The sequence below is a fragment of the Nannospalax galili genome, unplaced genomic scaffold, assembly GCF_000622305.1.
Source record: "Nannospalax galili isolate Female #2095 unplaced genomic scaffold, S.galili_v1.0 scaffold243, whole genome shotgun sequence".
In the NCBI taxonomy this organism is placed as follows: domain Eukaryota; kingdom Metazoa; phylum Chordata; class Mammalia; order Rodentia; family Spalacidae; genus Nannospalax; species Nannospalax galili.
Window position 1 is genome coordinate 3,658,026 of NW_008353490.1, and position 13,055 is coordinate 3,671,080.

Genomic DNA, 13,055 nt, shown 5'->3' on the forward strand with positions numbered 1-13,055 from the left:
ATTCTTATACCACTTGGTTGTTAAGAACTACAATTCAAATCATGCCATGAAAGAACTTTTAATAAACAGGCATAAAGGGGAATTTAGGCATTCAAATGCAAGTATAGCCTTACTCTTTTCTCTAATTCACATATCCTGATGTCCTTCTCAACCACATAGTTACTTCTGAGTGTGGTGTTTAAGAGGTTTGGACAGAAGTGATTAGAGATGTGTATAATTCTGTTAACAAACACACCCCCATCTTTTTTGTTTCTCCCTCAGAGATTTTGAACATAATGTCATTCATCCTACCATTTTATTATAAGAAGTATAATTGCTGTGTTTCAAAAAGTTATGGCTCAAGAAAGATTTGAAATGTTATTCTCCTAAAATTAGCATCAGTTCACTCCATAATGTCTTTAAATATTCAGGCAGCATTGAGATAACTCAAGACACAAAAATGTTTTCATGTAGGTTTATTGAACCAAGATCCAAAGCCCGTTGTTTGTATGTTTATTTTCACTCCCGTGTCCCCTTCTCATTCTTCTGTTTCACTTCCTTGTGCTGTTCCTTACAATAGATGTGTTGGAGAAACCAGCTGTTTTTGTTCTTTAAACTTTTCTCCTCCCTTCACTCTGTTATCTGGCATAGTCTCATTTTTTAATTGCTTGTAATTTACTAGGTTAGTATAGATATATTTATATCTGGATCAGGTAAAATTCTTTGGGAAAAATATTTCGAAGATGGTGTGAATAGTGCACATTAATTAAGAACATGTTTGAGTATTGTTCTAGTGTATTGTGTTGCTGTGATAAAACCCTCTGACCAAACACAACTTGAGGGGAAAAACGGTTTATTTGACTTATACTTCAGGTCACAGTCCACCAATGAGAGAAGTCAGGGAAGGCTCCTAAGCAGGAACCTGAGCAAAACCCAAGGAGAAACGCTGCTTGTGGCTTGCTCACTGGTTCTTGCTTAGCTAGTTTTCTTATATGGACCACCTACCTGAAGAATTCTGCTGCCCACAGTGGGCTGGACCTCCTATATCAAGCAATAATAAAGATAATCCTCTATGGATATGACAACAGGTCATGCTGATTCACAGAAGATTCCTCAATTGATGTTTCTCCTCTTACTCTAGCCTATGTGAAGTTGATGGTCATGGGTAACCTGGACAGTTGTTTTTCTTTTTGTGAAGTCAGACATTGGCATTGCTTGAATAAGTTCATCACATCAGAAGAAGCAGAAAAATCAACTTCTGTTTTTTCTTCCCCATTTGTCGTATGGAATCATTGCAGAGGGAGAAACCATTGTTCATCAACCGACTACTTGGTTGTGTTGAAGTGCAATTAATTAAAAAAAGGAAACCCATGGAATCCTTTATTTTTCTGCAGTCTTCATCCTTGTTGGTGACCCATCCCTTCAGCATGTTCCCCATAGCTTCTGGAAGGTACCTGGCTTTCTGGAAAAAGAACCTCTATTGGACTGATTCTGTTTCTTTCCTCCTGAGATTTGTTATGACTCATTTTCTGTTCCAGGTTCACTGTGTTCCTTTCATCCCTAGACTTGAAATGAGTCATTTTTCTAAGAACTCCAGTTCCTTTAAATGAGAAATGATACTTAGAGACTACATTCCTCTGTGCTGAGGATTAATAAATCTTTGAATATTAGTCCAGCTTGATTAATTCTTTCTAACCAATCTGCCATACTTGATTCTTTTCCTTCCTCTTGTCTTTACTGTAAAGGTATGACAACGTGTCCAAAATAATAGACAGTTTTTTTCAGCAGTGCCGTCATAGTGTTATCTCAGACAACTTTAGGAAAAATTATCACCTGGCACCAAAACAGAAAGTCTTCATAATAAAAGTCTCCAACTGTGCATCTGAGCTAAGGCTCAGCTTTTTCTTTGAGATGATGGTTAGCAGTTTCATCCTGGTATCTAGGTATCCTACATGTGCCTCTTCTTCAGCTATTTATAAGTTATAGGCTCTCTATAAACTCCCAGAAAGCGTTACAAGTAAAATAGAAAAACAAGCTCTTCTTAGGGAATCAGCAGCTCAAACAGGAGCCCTCTCTGAAGCCAGTAGCTCAGTAGATAGTGAACAGCATCCAGCAATCATGACTACTGAATTGTAACATTTCTTAAGTGGGTTTGACTTGCAGTCCCTGTAGGTAGTAGACTTTATTAATAGACTCTAAATGACTCTAATCTGAGTAACATTTTCTGCCGTTGTCCATAGTCTTCATGATCCTGAGGGCAAAAGAAGTTTCCTCTAAAACTTTGAAAAACCTAATCTACAAGTTGAAGTGATGATAACCACTGAAAAAGCAGCCAAAATGAATCACTTGTTCGTGTAGGTTGATTAAAAACCAGATATGGCCATGAACTTTTTCTGATGAATATTTGTTATATTAGTGTTAGAGAGATGGCTCGTTAAGAGTACTAGTTGTTCTTCCAGAGGACACGGGTTCATTTCCCAGCACCCATTTGGTGGCTAACAATCATCTTTAACTCCAGTTCCAAGGGATCCAATGCCTTCTTTTGGCCTCCAAGGCATTGAAGTATGTGGTGAACTTACATACATGCAGGCAAAATGCTCATACATATGAAATGAAAATAAATAAAAAGTACCTACATTCCTCAGCTTCAGGGTGCACACCTGCTCTGCCTAGCTGGTTAGACCCTCCCAGACTATCCCCACCTCCACCTTGACCATAGTCCCCCTCTAGATCTGCCAGCCTGAGACCTGCATTCTACCTTGGTAATGCAGACCCCACCCACTGTGGCTTGATTTCTCTGCACCCTAACCAGCTCCATTCTCTCTTCTCACAATGTCCTCCTTCCAGCCTTGGGCTTATTCTCTTCCCACCTCATACTTCTGGTCTATCTTCCTAACCCAGACTCCACCCACTGTGTCCTGATCCCCTGTACCCAGAAAAGTTGCAGAGGGAAGTTTATAGTTCTTAGTGCCTACATTAAAAAATCAGAAAGAGCACATATAAATGACTTAACAGTACAACTCAAGACTCTAAAAGGCAAGAACAAACCAAACCCAAACCTAGCTGAGGAGAAGTAACAAAAATCAGAGCAGAAATTAATGAAATAGAAACAAAGAAAATCAAACAAAGAATCAATGAATCTAAGAGCTGGTTCTTTGAAAAGATACAAAAGATCGGCAGAGTCCTATTTCAGTTAACCTAAAGAAAGAGCATATCCAAATTAACAGAATCAGAGATGAAAGGGGAAACATCATGACAGACACCAAAAAGATCCAAAGTTTTAAAATGGAATACTTCAAAAACATATACTGTGTTAAATTAGAAAAGCTAAAAGAAATGGATGAATTTTTAACTTTATGGAAGCCATCAAAGCTAAATTAAGGAGAGATCAACATCTTACATAGACCCATATCAAAGGGATACAAAATTCAGGGAGAGAGTAGAGCTGTTTAGGCTGTAGAGGAATCAAGGCACAGTGGGTGGGATCTGACTTGCCAGGGTGGTAGGTCTGAGGCAGGCAGATTAGGAGGCCAAGAGCAAGGTTGTGGTGGAGAAAGTCTGAAGAGTGTCTAACAAACTACACTAGAGGATTAAACTAGTTTGGGTTAGGAAGCTAGTTCAGAGATCTAAGGAGCAGGCCTGGATCCAAGGCTAGAACCAGGACAGAGTAAGAATGTAGAGAGGAACTGCTCAGGTTGCATGGGAATCAAGAATCAGAGGGTATGATCTGACTTACCAGGGTACTAGGTAGGTCTATAGCAGGAAGATCAGGAGACCAAGGGTAAGGTTGTGGTGGGGACAGCCTGTGGAGTATCTAACGAACTATGCTGGATTAAGTTAGTCTGAGTTAGAAAGCTAGTCCAGAGATCTAGGTAGAAGAGCAGGAGTGGGCCTGCTCTTCTTAATATATGCATTTAATCATCTATTCATTAATTCCACAAAAATTCACTAGACATTGTTAACTGTGTATAACATTAGGCATGCAAAAAAATTTACCACATCTCCTGTCTCTATTCTTTCAAGAGATTAGCAAGCATTTGACTGAATAGGCCATTCTTGAATATGATTTTTGAAGATCAATGCCATGTAACTTAACTGACATATTTTTCTCACATCTTTCATAATTAGACTATGAGATTAGAGAGAATATGTTTATAAGATCCAGGTTACTTTCTTTTAATGAAAAGAAAAAAGGATTTGGGGAAACATACTGTAACTTTCAGGAAATCACTTTCTTTTGCCACAAGTATTATCCCATACTTAGCAAAATGCCAAGAATTTAGAAGATCCAGGAATCAGGATGAGCAAGTATGTTGAGTTCACACAAATATTGTGTGTCCAGAGTTTTTTAAACATTAAGTAAAAATGTCCTGCAAAAGCCTCTCTTTTCATGCAAGCCAAATATCTTTAAAATTTTACCTTTGAAGTTGAAAGCATTTTAAAATATATTTAAGGGGCTAGAGAGATAGCTCAGTGGTTAAGAACACTGGTTGTTCTTGCAGAAGACCCGGGTTTGATTCCCAGCACCCACATGGCAGCAAACAACTGTCTGTAACTCCAGTCCCAGGGGATCTGACAGCCTCTTCTGACCTCTGCAGGCACTGCACAACATGGGTATACTCACCTACATGCAGGCAATACATGCATACATATAAAATAAAATTAATAAAATAAAAAATTTAAAATATATGTAAGAAACAAAATCTTTTGGAAAAAGTTGAAAGTGTCAATCACATTGTCAATTTAATTTGCTAGTGTGACCATAATATCTTTTCATCATGTATTCTTTTTAATTTTTTATTATTTTTATTTTATGTGTCTGAGTGTATTGCCTACATGCACATGAGTGCACCCGTGTCGTGCAATGCCGCGGAGGTCAGAAGGGGCTTCAGATTCCCCTGGAACTGGAGTTAAGGACGGTTTGCAGCCACCGTGTGGGTGCTGGGAATCGAACCCAGCTCCTCTGCAAGAGCAGACAATGCTCTTTAACTGCTGAGCCATCTCTCCAGCCCCTCATCAGATATTTTTAGAGAAGAAAACAAGCTACAGTGACCTCAAAATTTGAAATAATTTTTACATATAGTTCTCATTTCAACACTCATGGTATTTTACTTATTTTTTATTGAATTTTGTACATATCATTCAATACATCTTGTTCTAGTTACTTCCCATTGCTGTGATAAAAACATTGACCAAAGCCAACTTGGGAGGAAAAGGGTTTATGTAGCTTACAGTTCACAATCAAGGGGCGCCAAGGCAAGGACTTAGGACAGACCATGGAGGAATGCTGCTTACCAGCTAGTTCCCCTGGCCTGTGCTCATTCTGCTTTCTTATACAAATCAGGACCATCTTCCCAGGGGTGGCACCACCCGCAATGGGCTGGGCCCTCCCACATCACTCAACAATCAAGAAATACCCCACAGACATGGCCACAGGACAGTCCAATGGATGCAATTTCTCTTTAGAGGTTCCCAGGTGTGTCAAGTTGACAACTGAAGCTATCCAATATATATCTTAATGATATTTAGACTTCCTCCCCCATGTGCACCATCCCTACAACTCCACCACAGGATTTTGTGCTTTCTGTAACACGTGTTAATGTTTTAATAGTGATAAGAAAGACACACAGAGGAATCTGACTTGTATAATGCTTTCTTGTGGGATAAATTCAAGGAAGATATTTAGAATATCATCAATTGCAAGGATTCAAGGGATGAAAATATAATTGAAATAACTGAGTGTTTCTCGTGCCATTGTACATAAAGAAGTTGAAGCATGTACTACAAATTGAAAAACTCCAGTGGTCACACTGACAATTTAAATCCCAACTGGTTATTTGAATTATTCATGAGATATTTATCATAATTTGAGACATCTCAAACTCAGTTTTTCTTATGTAACCAAAAACATCATCCTTTGTTAAATTTAAAATAATCTGCATACATAAATGCAGAATGTTAAAAATAAAAATAAGTGTTAAAGGGGAGGGTAGGCTGAATGGATGACCCTTTCCTGAGGCCTGAGTTTATGTCCAGCACTCCAGCACGTGGCCTCTAACTACAGCCCCAGGGGATCTGACAGTCTTTTAGCATCCTTGGGCTTCCACACACGTGGCAGATCTTTATGCAGGTACATACATATACATAATTAAAAATAAAAAATAAATATTATAAGAACAAGAATTTCTTACCATTAATATACATAGCAAATAAATCATTTTAGATGTCAGTGGAATATGGTAGGCTCTTTGATTATTTAAACACCTTTAGGGTTTAAGTACTCAGTCGTTACCGTTCCTTTTGTTTTTCAGTGATTTTCTAGGTTTAAATGATTTCATCCCAAAGTATTTTAGCATTTATTCAATATTTATACTAAACACTATTTCTTTGTCATTTCATACTTTAAAAATAGTTGTTGAATTTTATGAATGTCATGGAACATATTTTGATCATATTTAGACCCTGTCTCCTATTGCACCACTCTTAATGCCCCATCCAATTTGATATTCTCGTGTGTGTGTGTGTGTGTGTGTGTGTGTGTGTGTGTCTGTGTCTGTGTCTGTGTCTGTGTCTGTGTCTGTGTGTTAATGTCCAAACTAAGTGAGTGAAGAAGACCGTGAGAAGTTTGTTGCTGACAGGTCTTTATTCAACATTCTCTACTCCATTTGATTCAAGTAGAGTAGACTGTGTCACATGTAATACATTCAGGGAAAACTGAACAGAGCATATGACTTCAAACAATTTGGCTCTAAACTTGTGTTTTAATTTTTTATGTGTATGAGTGTTTTGCCTGCATGTACGTAAGTGCACCATTGCATGCAATGCCCACAGAGGTCAGAAAAGGGTGTCAGATCCCCTGGTACTGGATTCATGGATCATTGTTCGCCACCATGTAGGTGCTGGGAACTGAACCTGTATCCTCTACATGAGCAGCCAGTGCTCTTACTGCTGAGCCATCTCTTCAGCCCTGTTTAATTTTTTCTAAATTAAATCCAGAAACATATGTGATATTTGCAAAGTCAGCTTTCCGGCTTAAATTAAGCAAAAGGAAATGAATTGATGTTACATTTAAAAATTTTATATGTGATTTCTAAAATCTAGAATCCAGTGCTTTTTAGTCAAATATCTATAAAAACATCTATAGGTAGAGATAAATGTGTGCATGCACACAAATGCATTTTATCTCATGATTAAATGTTAGGAACATCCAAATGCATGACCTTGCTCCTTGAACCAGGCTTCTGTATTATTCAGGGTTCTCTGGGGAACAGAAGTCACAGAGTGAATACAAATTATAAAGGGGATTTATTAGACTGACTTACTCCATACACACTAGGTAGTTCAACAATGACCGCCTATGCACTGAACAGGCTGAGAATGAGGTAGCTCTTTAATCCATGAGGCTGGATGTCTCAGCTGTCCCAATCTGTCATTGAAGGTCTTATAGGTCCTGGAGGATTATAATGAACAAAGTCATGAAGTTGGGATGGGACATGTTAGGGCTAAATGGGGAGCACTGGAGGGAGAAATGGGGGTAAGCAAGTTCATAAATCATTATCTACATGCATAAAATTCTTAAAAATAATTTAAAAAGTCTAAGTTGTGTTATGCCCATTTGTATGAGAGATTATATACGCATGTACCCTTACTCACACAAAACATACACATATACCCACATGGCTTTTTTAAATGGCATTAGAAGTAAGACTCACGTTCCCTGGCAAGTGGATCCATTGTCCCACATGAATGTTCTATTCAAGCAGGTAGGAATAATTCCCTCCTGTCTCCTTCTGACAATCCACTGACTCACTTGGTTTTGCCTAGTCCATAGCAGAAGGTTCAGCATGAATAAATTGAGAGATTATGTGTGTAACTATGAAATCTCAAAGCAATTTTGTGGAACTATCCTCCCTGTCACTGGTAGTGTTATGATATAAAACATGTACATTCAAAAAGGAAGAGGCTCCTTTCCTTATCTTGTGGAGTTATGATGGTAATGAATTGAAAATAACAAGGAGCTATTCTTCTGAACATTTAAAATAAATTTGTTAATAAATGTGCTAAATATTATAAAACAGGGCTGTCAAAAAAACTGTAAAAATGTTTTGCCCAAAATAAGCTCATTTCCCAGCAGAGCGTTGCTTAATGGACAGGATGATGTGCTGCTTTTTTCTGCCTACTCCACCCTTTTCAGAAAATTTGTTTTGTGCCTCTGTGAACATCCTTTATTAATTCTGCCTGTCTGATCTAAGGAGAGACTCAGTGAAGTATGTCAGTTCCTCCCAGTGTGAGCAGTTGTGTCAGCTCAGAGACAACCAGAAAACCACCTGTGATAGGAAAACTTCACGCAACAGCATCTTCTAGTAAAGTGGGTACGGTAACATGCATATTTCACCCATCACTGGGTGCATCCTCAGGGAGCTCATACATCATCCTTCACCAGCAACATCTGATTGATCCTGCCTCTTGGGATCACTGCTGACTAACTTTTGAATAATTCTACATTTGGTCTCAATGAGGCATTTACCATGGAAAACTATCAATAAAACTGTATACATATTTGCTGATACCTTTACCATTCATCAAATTAAAAACTAAACTTGCAAATAAATTTCACATTTTTATAAGATGATTTTATAAGATGATTTACCATGGAAAACTATCAATAAAACTGTATACATATTTGCTGATACCTTTACCATTCATCAAATTAAAAACTAAACTTGCAAATAAATTTCACATTTTTATAAGATGATTTGTAAAGCTTTGCTCATGTTCTTGTGACTTATTTGCTCCTTTTCCTCCAGCATGGGCCAGACCTTCCTCTCTCTTCACTCAAAATTCCTTTGCTGATTCGTGTTTGAAGGGTTTCCTCTTTGCTAACATAACATTGATTTTACAGATGAAAAGACTCAAACACAGTGACTATGAACACAATGTGACTCCATGGCAAGAATTCAGTTGTTGCAAAGCAGCCTCAGGAGATCTCCATAAAGCTCATGAATTAATAGGATGACACTTGCTTAGGAAACTGAACCTCTAGGAAAACAAATCACCTTAAGGTAATATAGAAAGCAGCACAGCATTACACAATTCATCCCAAATTACTCATTACCAGTACAAGCCAACCAAAAAAAGTTCACTTTTAATGTAAATGTCAAACTGTAGTCACATGTTATTTCAATTTACTTTGAGCAACTTGAAAGCTTCAACAAATTAGCTAATCTTTTATCATTGAAGAAAGCATCACAGTCAACACTTCATTCCAGAAGTTAATCTATATAATAAACTATCTCTCTTTTGTAAGATCATTTGTCTTTCTTGAGGACCCTGCTGAGTTGCTAGATGGAGGGTTATTGTATGAGTTTCCCTGACAAGATGTGAAAAAACGTGTAATCATCCCAGGTAGGGTACCAAAAGAGATCAAAGAAATGATTCTACCAATGTCCTTTAGGTGTTCCAAAGGAAACCAGGTAGAAGATACAGGGCTCTCCCTGATAAGCCTGGAAAGACAAGGTGTCATTCTTCCTACATCACATTGCTCACAGTTGGGCTATTTAGGACAGCCAAGGTTTCAGTGAGGGACTGAGACTCCATGTGTTAATGTGGAGCCAACAGGTCACCTTGTATTTATAACATGTAGTCACTATTCCTGAAGCCCATGGCTGTGAAGTCTGCCCAGCTCAACAACTGTGCCCTGTCACCCACAGATGCACGTTTTAACTAATGCCTATTGTTTGCCAGTTAAAGGTGTCCTTGGCTGTTTCATAGCTCTATCGTGGCTTATCCAAAAGTTATTTATAGAAATAATTCCTAAAGTTTAATTCTCTTGTGGTTAGGTTTGCAACAGCTGATATGTTTGGACATGTGCTCGCAGTCTATGATTGGCTCCACAGATCCTCAAACTCCTCTCTTTCTAAAGGCAACAATTACCTTCTCAGGACAGGTTACCAGTGGGCTTGATCAGTGAGCAACTTTCCCATCTAATTGAGTCCAAGGGAAACCTGTATATATCAAGAGATCCAGAAGAGATTTCATCAAGTACACCACGAATATGCAGGAACATCTGAAAAGTTTAATGTTTCTCTCTTCACCCTATTGGTTTGCTGTGGCACACAAGCATCGGACTTTCTGAAAAGCCTAATACCAAGGCTATTTTCTCAAGAGAGATGGAACACTGGCCAGAAATATCAAGGCTGCTCTTTTTCTTCCTTGTCACCATAGTGAATAGACTGGAGTAGAAGAGGATTAATTTTACAGCAGTTACTGAGGATTTATGGCAAATGCTTAAATTGACCCCCCTTAATTTGGTGCACTGAGATTTGGAAGTATTGTTAAAAACCTTTCCTGACCTATTTAAGATAAGAATATTAGTTTAACAACAATAACCAGTGCATGTTATGGATGGAATTGCTAATAAATTTAAGGAATCATTGTCATGGGGGAAATAATAGGAACTGTTAAGCCACAGGAATATATGGAATTTATTAATGGTGCATTTTCAATGCGATTGATTTTCAGCTCTTGGCTTACAATATCTTTAATTTAAAATAATACACTAAAATGTCATTGACTCCTCCATGAGGTAAATACGGCAAGTGAATAATTTCATCACTCAACCTGGAAGTATTTTATAAATCTTCGTTCACTTTTGTTCACTTTTATGTTCACAAAGCAGACAAAAATGTCTGAAGTTTATATTCCAAAGTACAATTTTACAATAACTTCTGTTATTCGATAGGCAAAAGTGAAGAAAAGGAAGTTCACGAGAAGTTTCATTAAAAGAGTCTACAATAATCACTCTTTTCAAGAGCAAAGCAGGGCTTTTTGCTATAATTTATATTATCCTTAAGAGTTAATACCTTGGCTGTGGGCGTAGCTCAGTGCTAAAGTGTTTGCCTAATTAGGTACAGGGTCCTGGGTTTGACAACCAGAATCAAGTACCTACACAGACACACAGACACACAGACACACAAAGACACACACACACACACACACATATACACACACACACAGTCAGTTACATCTCCACTGTTCTAATAAAATACTATGACCAAAAGCAACCCGTAGGAGAAAATAGTTTATTTTAGCTTACAGTTCCAGAGGGATAGAGTCCAGCCTGGAGAGTATAAATGACAACAGGCAGAGAAACAGGGGGCATGAAGAGGAAGCTTGCTGATCACATTTCATTCACAAAAAGGAAAGAGATGAGAGAGGGAGAGAGACAGAGAAAGAGAGAGAGACAGAGAAAAAGAGAGACAAGGAGAGAGGGAGACTAGATTATGAAACCTCAAAGCCCACCTTAAGTGATGTACCTCCTCCACCAGACTCCATCTTCCAGCAGTTCCATAACCTTCCCAAACAGTCCATCACCAGCTAGCGCTGAAATGGGACATCTTTTCATTCAAACACACACACACACACACACACACACACACACACACACACACTTTTTTCATTCAAACACACACACACACACACACACACACACACAAACACACACACACACACAGCACTTAGATATAATAAAAGATTCAAAAAAAGTTGGTTAGCACTTGAAAGCCTATTAACAAGAGGAAAGCTGGTGTTTTCTAAGTACTTTGTAGACTGTGATACTGTGACTACCAATGCTACTAATGAGTCTATTATTTTATCTTCATCAGTTCCTTTTATTAGGTAGCAAATCAACGCATGTCATAAAACGTAAAACCCCTAAAACCTTGAAAATATACTTAACTATTCTCGTTGTGTTGAATTTATTCCCTAAAGGAGCATCTGTATGTTCTTAAAACAGAAATTGGAAGCAGCAAAACATGTAAGTTGAAAAGTGAGAAACTGCACTTTTCCCCCTTGTTTTCACTTGAACAGAGTACACGAGAGTCGCCCCTGCTCATAACCTTGCAGACCCTGGCCCAGGCAGATGCTCACTGGGGCTAGAGCAGAGCCCAGGGAGCAAAAAGGCTGAAAGAAATCGTCATCACAAAGCTTGCTGTTGTGAGGAGAAATTACAAGGGCTGGTGATGGCAGAAGTGAATGCTGATCCGAGGAAGGCAGAGAGCCACCAAATCCTAAAATTAAATCTGGAAGAGGTTCATTAGGTCTTAATAAGATGTGACGGCACTGAGCATTATCCATATACTCTAATGAAGTGCAGTTTGAGAGTTGAATAGGGCAATAAAATATGTGGAGATGCTGGAAACAACTGGTTATTTTTGCACTTTGAGGCTGGAGGGTAAGACATCGTGGAGAAGGATGCTGATGTTTGCATAGTAATACAAGTCAAAAATTTCACAGAATAACTATGTGGCTGTTGAATACTTTAAAAATAGTTCAAATCCTCTTGAACAAGTTTGCAATGATGTTATTTTCTACCCTGGAACAGAAAGTATGTGAAGTTTATTAAAATCAGATGTTTGCATTTTAAATATTTTTTTATTTATTATTTTTATTTTATGTGTGTGCATATATTGCCTGCATGTAGGTAAGTGCACCTGTGTCGTGCAATTCCAGTAGAGGACAGAAGAGGTTGTTGGATCCCCTAGAACTGGAGTTATGGACAGTTGTTAACTGCCATGTGGGTCCTGGGATTCGAACCTGGGTCTTCTGCAAGAACAGCCAGTGTTCTTAACTGCTGAGCCATCTCTCCAGCCCCAGATGTTTGCATTTTAATTTAGTAAAGAATATGGTGAAAACAGGATCAGCTTAAATCAGCAGGTCCTCAAAAAATGTTTTTTCCCTGCAGTTTGGCTGGGTATTTTAAGCCATTGTTTTCAGTAACATCTTAGTATGTAGGGCCTGTGTACCTCAAACTAGGCAAGAGACCTTTCATGACAACTCTAAAGCTGTATAGCAAACCGTTACAAAGCCAGGTCTCAGGAACACATCCTATCACCAACCACCAATCACAGGGTTTTTTTCCTCAATGAACTTCTGTTCTAAAATAACCACAAGTCTGGGGGCTCTAGACTAAATTAGGGGTTCTAATTTGTAACATTTCAATGATAACTCAATAACTTGCATCTGGTGTTTTTCAATTAAACATTCTTGGCATACAATGATAAATTTGTCAAAAAAAA